Source organism: Colobus angolensis, unplaced genomic scaffold (assembly GCF_000951035.1).
Source record: "Colobus angolensis palliatus isolate OR3802 unplaced genomic scaffold, Cang.pa_1.0 Scaffold114, whole genome shotgun sequence".
Classification (NCBI taxonomy): domain Eukaryota; kingdom Metazoa; phylum Chordata; class Mammalia; order Primates; family Cercopithecidae; genus Colobus; species Colobus angolensis.
This window is the reverse complement of record NW_012112475.1, coordinates 239,659-247,065: the sequence shown is the minus strand read 5'-3', so window position 1 is coordinate 247,065 and position 7,407 is coordinate 239,659. Positions and strand designations below refer to the sequence as shown.

Below are 7,407 nucleotides of genomic sequence, written 5' to 3'. Positions count from 1 at the left end.
TTTGAGATGGAGTCCTACTCTGTCGCCCAGGCTGGAATGCAGTGGCATGATCCCTCTCACTGCAACATCCGCCTCCTCCTGGGTTCAAGCGATTCTCCTGCCTCAGCCTCTTGAGTAGCTGAGATGACAGGTGCCTGCTATCATGCCTGGCTCATTTTTGTATTTTCAGTAGAGACGGGGTTTCACCATATTGGCCATGCTGGTCTCAAACTCCTGACCTTGTGATCCGCCTGCCTCAGTCTCCCAAAGTGCTAGGATTACAGGCATGAGAGGTTAGGCATTCTAAGTCACAGAATGAGAGGAGGTTGGCACAAGCTACAGGTCATAAAGGCCTTGCCGATAAAGAAGTTGGCTAAAACCCACCAAAACAAAGATGTCAATGAAAGTGACCTCTGGTCATCCTCACTGCTCATTATATGCTAATTATAATGGATTAGCATGTGAAAGACACTCCCACTAGTGCCATGATGGTTTACAGATGCCATGGCAACATCCAGAAGTTACCCTATATGGTCTAAAAAGGGGAGTAACCCTCAGCTCTGGGAATTGGCCACCCCTTTCCTGGAAAACTCATAAATTATCCATTCCTTGTTTAGCATATAATCAAGAAATAACTCTAAGTATCCTTAGGCCAGTATCTCGAGCCACTGCTCTGCCTTTGGGGTAGCCATTCTTTTTTATTCCTTTACTTTCTTTCCCTTTTTTTTTAGACAGAATCTTGCTCTGTCTCCCAGGCTGGAATGAAGTGGCACGATGTCAGCTCACTGCAATCTCTACCTCCTGGGTTCAAGTGATACTCCTGCCTCAGCCTCCTGAGTAGCTGGGATTGCGGGCGTGCATCACCATGCCTGCCTAACTTTTTTTGTATTTTTAGTAGAGACAGGGTTTCACCATGTTGGCCAGGCTGGTCTCAAACACCTGACCTCCAGCGATCCACCTGCCTCGGCCTCCCAAAGTGCTGGGATTACAGGTGTGAGCCACCACCCCTGGTCTCCTTTACTTTCTTTTATCCTTTTTTTTTTGAGATAGAATCTCGCTCTGTCGCCCAGGCTGGGGTGCAGTGGCACGATGTCGGCTCACTGCAGCCTCCGCCTTGCCTCCTGATTCCTCGTTCAAGCAATTCTCCTGCCTCGGCCTCTGGAGTAGCTGGTATTATGGGCACCCGACTCCATGCCCAGCCAATTTTTGCATTTTTAGTAGAGGCGGGGTTTCACCATGTTGGCCAGGCTGGTCTTGAACTCCTGACCTCGTGATCCGCCTGCCTCGGCCTCCCAAAGTGCTGGGATTATAACTGTCAGCCACAGCGCCTGGCCCCTTTACTTTCTTAATAAACTTCTTATCTGCTGGGCGCCGTGGCTTATGCCTGTAATCCCAGCACTTTGGGAGGCCAAGGCAAGTGGATCACCTGAGGTCAGGAGTTCAAGATCAGCCTGGCCAACATGGTGAAATGCCGTCTCTACTAAAAATACAAAAATTAGCAGGGTGTGGTGGTGTGCACCTGTAATCCCAGTTACTTGGGAGGATGAGGCAGGAGAATCACTTGAACCCAGGAGGCAGAGGTTGCAGTGAGCTGAGATTGCGCCACTGCACTCCAGCCTGGGCAGCAAGAGCAAAACTCTGTCTGAAAAAATAATAATCATCATAATAAATAAAGAAATAAATAACTTGTTTTCACTTTATTGTATGGACTCGCCCCAAATTCTTTCTTGCACGAGATCCAAGAACCCTCTCTTGGGGTCTGAATCAGGACCCTTTTCCTGAAACAGTAACACCATTCAGATCAGGACACAGAATATTATCACCCATCCTGAGAGGTGTCTTTGTGCCTTCTTCCAGGTATTCCCTCCCCTCAAAGAGTAACCAGTATCCTGACTTCTAACACCATAACTAGTTTTGCCTAACCTTATATAGTTTTTAAAAGTGTAGGTGAATACAGAATCTGGAGCTACAGGACTTAGGGTTAGATCCCTGGTTCCTGGCTGAGTGATCTTGAACAAGCCATTTAATTTCTGTCACACTCAGTTTTCTTCTCTGTATAATGGTCATAAAAATACCTCGTACTGGCCGGGCACAGTGGCTCACACCTGTAATCCCAGCATTTTGGGAGGCCAAGGCGGGCAGATCACGAGGTGAGGAGATTGAGACCATCCTGGCTAACACGGTGAAACCCCATCCCTACTAAAAATACAAAATTAGCCAGGCATGGTGGTGCATGCCTGTAATCCCAGCTACTCGGGAGGCTGAGGCAGGAGAATTGCTTGAATCCAGGAGGCAGAGGTTGTGGTGAGCCAAGATCACGCCATTGCACTCCAGCCTGGGCAACAAGAGTGAAACTCTGTCTGGGAAGGGAAGGGGAAGGGGAAGGGGAAAGGGAAGGGGAAATGCAAATTCTGCCAGGCACGGTGGCTTAAGCCTGTAATCCCAGCACTTTGGGAGGCCGAGGCAGGTGGATCACTTGAGGTCAGGAATTCGAGACCAGCCTGGCCAACATGGGGAAACTGCATCCCTACAAAAATACAAAAATTAGTCAGTCATGGTGGCACACACCTGTAATCCCAGCTGCTTGGGAGGCTGAGGTAGGAGAATCGCTTGAACCTGGGAAGCAGAGGTGGCAGTGAGCGGAAGTTGGGCCACTGCACGCCAGCCTGGGCGACAGAGTGAGACTCAGTATCAAAAAAAAAGCAAATTCTCAGGCCCCACCCCAAACCTACTGAATCAGACACTCTGGGAGTGGCCTCAGCAATCTATGGTTTAACTAACCTTGCAGGCAATTCTGATAAGTACTGAGGTTTGAAAATCACTGCACTAGAGAATCTGAATGAGGATAGGGGCGCAGGAATCGGTATTTTAGCAATCTTTCCTAAGGCATGTTGCAGGAAACATGAAGTGGTTTTGAAAGTACTTTGCTTGAGGCTTGAAGGCTTGAACTTAGGAGTTTGGCTTTTGTGTTTTTTTAGATGGGGTTTCACTCTGTCACTCAGGCTGGAGTACAGTGGTACGATCTTGGCTCACTGCAGTCTCGTCTCCTGAGTTCAAGCAATTCTCCCACCTCAGCCTCCTGAGTAGCTGAGATTACAGGAGTGTGCCACCATGCCCAACTAATTTTTGATTTTTTTTTTTTTTTGAGACAGAGTCTCGCTCTGTGGCCCAGGATGGAGTTCAGTGGCGCAATCATGGCTCACTGCAACCTCTGCCTCCTGGGTCCAAGCAATTCTCTGCCTCGGCCTCCCGAGTAGCTGGGATTACAGGCACCCGCCACCACGCCCGGCTAATTTTTGTATTTTTAGTAGAGATGGGGTTTCACCATGTTAGCCAGGCTGGTCTTGAACTCTTGACCTCAAGTGATTCGCCCGCCTTGGCCTCCCTAACTGCTAGGATTACAGGTGTAAGCCACCGAGCCTGGCCAAGCCTAGGAGTTTGAGAACAGCCTGGGCAACACAGGGAGTCCACGTCTCTACAAAAATAAAAAAAATTAGCCTGGTGTAGTGGCTTGAGCCTGGAGTCCCAGCTACTCAGGAAGCTGAGGTGGGAGGATCACTTGAGCCCAGGAGGTCAGCTGCAGTGAGCTATGATTGCACCACAGCACTCCAAGTTGGGTGACAGAGCAGGATGCTGTCTCAAAAAAAAAAAAAAAAAAAGATACTTTGAAAAATGTAAGTGACTTTCCAGATGGCAAAATACTATTTTCATTAGGCGGAAACAGTAATAGCAAAGGTCACTAAGAAATGAGTACTTAGTCATACCTCTGAGTCTCTGCTTGCATAGCCTATTATTTCTCAAGCAATCCATGAAGAAGGTTAAGAGAACGGACTTTCACACCAGACTGCCTGGGTTCTTATCAAGCATGTGACTTAGTTTTTACATTTGTAAAATGGGGATAATAACAGTATTTCTGGAATAGGTTTGTCCTGAGAATAAAGGGAGCTTGGTATCAGCTCTTAGAACACCGGCCATGTTGGCTCCACTAAGCTGTTATCACCATTCCTAAGCACACTCAGTTAAAAGGTAGAAAAGGGAGGATTTGAACCCAGTCAGTGTAACTCTCAAGTGTATATTTTTTTCTTTTATTTTCCTTTTAACCACGGCCTTTAATGTACATTGTTAAAGGCTAAACCAGGCCAGGTGCAGTGGCTCACATCTGTAATCTCAGTAATTAGGGAGGGGGCCTGAGGAGGCAGTATCGCTTGAGCCCAGGAGTTTGAGACCAGCCTGGGCAACATGGTGAGACTGTGGCCCAGTCCCTGACCCATCCCATCCGGACCCCACCCCATCCCCATCTCTACAAAGAACAGACAAAAATTACTCGGGTGTGGTGGTGCTCACCTGTTGTCCTAGCTACTCAGGAGGCTGAGGTGGGAGACTTGCTTGAGCCCAGGAGTGTGAGGCTGTAGTGAGCTATGACTGCACCACTGCACTCCAGCGTGGGTGACAGAGTGAGACCTTATCTCAGAAAGAAGAAAAAAAAAGAAAAGGAAAAGAAAAAGAAAAAAGAACAACTAAGTTATAAACTAAGCTGTATAGCCCAGTGGTTCTCAAATTATTATTTCACTCACTAGTAGTATCACTAGAGAGCTTGTTAGACATGCGGATTATCAGACCCTATCCTCCTATGCCAGATCTTCTGATCAGAAATTCTGGGGGTGGGGGTCAGCCCTGTAAGTTTTAACAAGCTCTCTAGGTGATTCTGATGCACACCATAGTTTGAGAATCACAGTCCTTATAGGCTCCGGTGGGCGGGGTGTTAAAAAAAAAAAAAAAAGCCTGGAGGTGCTGGGAGCAGCTGGCTGCCGTCTCACCTGGAGGTGAGGAAAACTGGGATTTAAACTGGATTTACCACCGCAGCCGGCTCTTCAAGCCAGGGGTGGGCCGAACGGCTGGCGCTCAAGGCCTGCTGGGGCTTGTAGTCCAGACCACTCCCGCGCTCAGGCGCCTGCGCTTTGGCTGCTAACTCGCTCTAGTAGCTGTGGTCGGGGCTCGGGACCGGCTGCCATCTTAGTCTAGGGACTGAGGAGTCGCCGCCGCCCCGAGTCCCGGTAAACACCCGTGGGCGAGCTCGGGGCAGTTCTCGGGAGAGGGAGGGAGTCCGGATGAGAATGTTGGGGGAGAACTAGGGTAGAGGAGTGGGACGCGCGGGTCGGGACCCCAGAGCCGTGGCTGCTCTTTCTCCCAGAGCCGGTGTCTGTGGGGGGCGCGGGGACCTCGGGCTACTGGCCCGGGCCGGGCGGTGGGGGTGGGTTGTCTGGACGTTCGGAGGGATCAATGCCTGGCACAGGCTCCCGAGGCCTTCGCCTCGCGGGGTCCAAGTTGTGAAAGGGCTGGGCCACGACGGGCGTGGGTACGGTCCGGCCCCTCGCCCCTCATCCCCGCCTGGGGCCACTCTCCAGCGGTTCGGCCTACGCGCGGGGCCCGGCGGCCGGGGCCAGCGTGGGCTACGTGGCCCTGTGAGGGGCGTCGGCCGGGTCCCCCGTCACCCAGCTGTCCTTCCCGAGACTTCCGAGCCCCCAGTCACTAGAAGGGCCCAGCCCAGCGGCTGCCTCCACTTCTCTCTCCCACTCCCCTCCTCCTTCCATTGTCCCCCGGCGTGGTGGTCCCGGCCCCGGCGCCCTCCCCGACGCCCGCCACCGTGGTGGCGGCGCCGACTTTTGCAGACGTGGAGCTGTCACTGCCCTTCCTCTGGAGAGTGCCCTTTTCTTTAGCAGAGAAAAGAAAAAAGTAGCCGTTGAACGTATTCTAAGTGTCGAAACATGATGACATGACTTTTAAGTGGAGAACTCAAGTTTTCCAAGACAGTTCCGGGCCGCGACTTAAAAGAGAGAATCGCAGGATTTGTGCGCCCAAAGTAGACGCTGGGCCTAAAGTTAGTTGGACATGTAACCAGGTGAACTTGTAAAGGGCCAGGAATTCATTATCCCCAATAACAACACAACCTTGTTTTCTTGGTTGTATTCGTATCCTAATCTTACTACATTTTCTGCCGTTCTTCCACATCTGCAATATACTTGGTTTGGAGTGGGGGATGGGGAAGTGTGGGATTTTTGCCTTGAAAATTAGTAAGACCCTGGAGCCAGCCACCTATCATTGCACTTAGGTGGATTCTCCCGCATCTTTTCCTAATATAATTCGATCTTCAGGAAGTATGTAAAGGCAGTGTATTTCCATTCTCAAAATCGGCTAAGGAGTGGTTTATCAGTTCAGGTGAAGTTCTCATGGCAGATATGGTGAGAGCTTGCTGTGTGTATTTTACAGGTTTATTTAAGCTATAATTTATTTTTAAAATTAAGAAATGGGCCAAGTGCTGTGGCTGATGCCTGTAATGCCAGCACTTTGGGAGGCCGAGACGGGCAGATCACGAGGTCAGGAGTTCGAGACCATCCTGGTCAACATGGTGAAACCCTGTCTCTACTAAAATCACACACACAAAAATTAGCTGGGCGTGGTGGCGGGTGCCTGTAGTCCTAGCTACTAGGGAGGCTGAGGCAGGAGAATGGCTTCAACCCAGGAGGTGGAGGCTGCAGTGAGCCCAAATCTGATCGCTGCGCTCCAGCCTGGGTGTCGGAGTGAGACTCCGGAAAAAAAAAAGCAATGGAATGGGCGTGGTGGCTCATGCCTGTAATCCCAGCACTTTGGGAGGCTGAGGCAGGCAAATCTCTTGAGCCCAGGAATTGGAGATCAGCTTGGGCAACATAGTGAAACCCCGAATCTACAAAAAATACAAAGATAGCTAGGTGTGGTGGCCGGTGCCTGTGGTCCCAGATACTCAGGAGGCTGAAGTGGGGGAATCACCTGAGTCCTGGGGGTGGAGGCAGTGGTGAGCTGTTACCGTGCCACTGCACTCCAGCCTTGGGTGACAGACAGAGTGAGATCCTGTCTCAAGAAAGAAAAAAAAATTTGGAAATGAAGGTGGAAATGCTACTGCTTCTTTGAACCGTGAATGTGTCAATTTTGTGAGTCCAAAAGGCATTCCCTTATATTCAGCATACAAGTCAAGTCACCAAGGATATGATATGAAATTAAAAAAATGAGCACAGACTACTTCTTCAGTGTATTCTAGAATCAAACATTTCTACATTCTTTTTTTAAAAAATACATCTTTTCACCTATTGGGAGAGACAGACAAACCAGTAGTCCCCAAATTTGACCATTAAAATAATTAGAAGAGCTTAGAAATTCCAGGGTCTCACCTTCTGAGATGGATTTAGTAGGTCTGGGTTGGCTCCAACCAATTTATTTTTAACACATGCCTTAGGTAATTCTGATGGTCTTGGGAACCACTGAGGGCAGATGGTACTCTAGACTTACCTAGGAAAGGTCAAAAAACTTTAAGACCGAAGAGGAAGTGGCCAATTCTGTGTGTGTGGCTGGGTGGAGGATTGGTTAGAAGAGGCAAGATTTGCCCCTGAACCCTCA

At 49.7% G+C, this 7,407-nt stretch overlaps 1 protein-coding gene across 3 annotated transcripts in view; it reads left to right on the top strand.

Moving 5' to 3' along the window:
- The first annotated feature begins 4,918 nt into the window (after positions 1 to 4,918).
- Positions 4,919 to 7,407, top strand: part of ITCH (itchy E3 ubiquitin protein ligase) — a 140,398-nt gene continuing 137,909 nt past the window's right edge. For all 3 annotated transcript variants that reach the window (XM_011959392.1, XM_011959365.1, XM_011959383.1), the window contains exon 1: positions 4,919 to 5,033. The gene's annotated coding sequence lies outside the window, so the exon portion shown is untranslated. The remainder of the gene's footprint in view (positions 5,034 to 7,407) is intronic.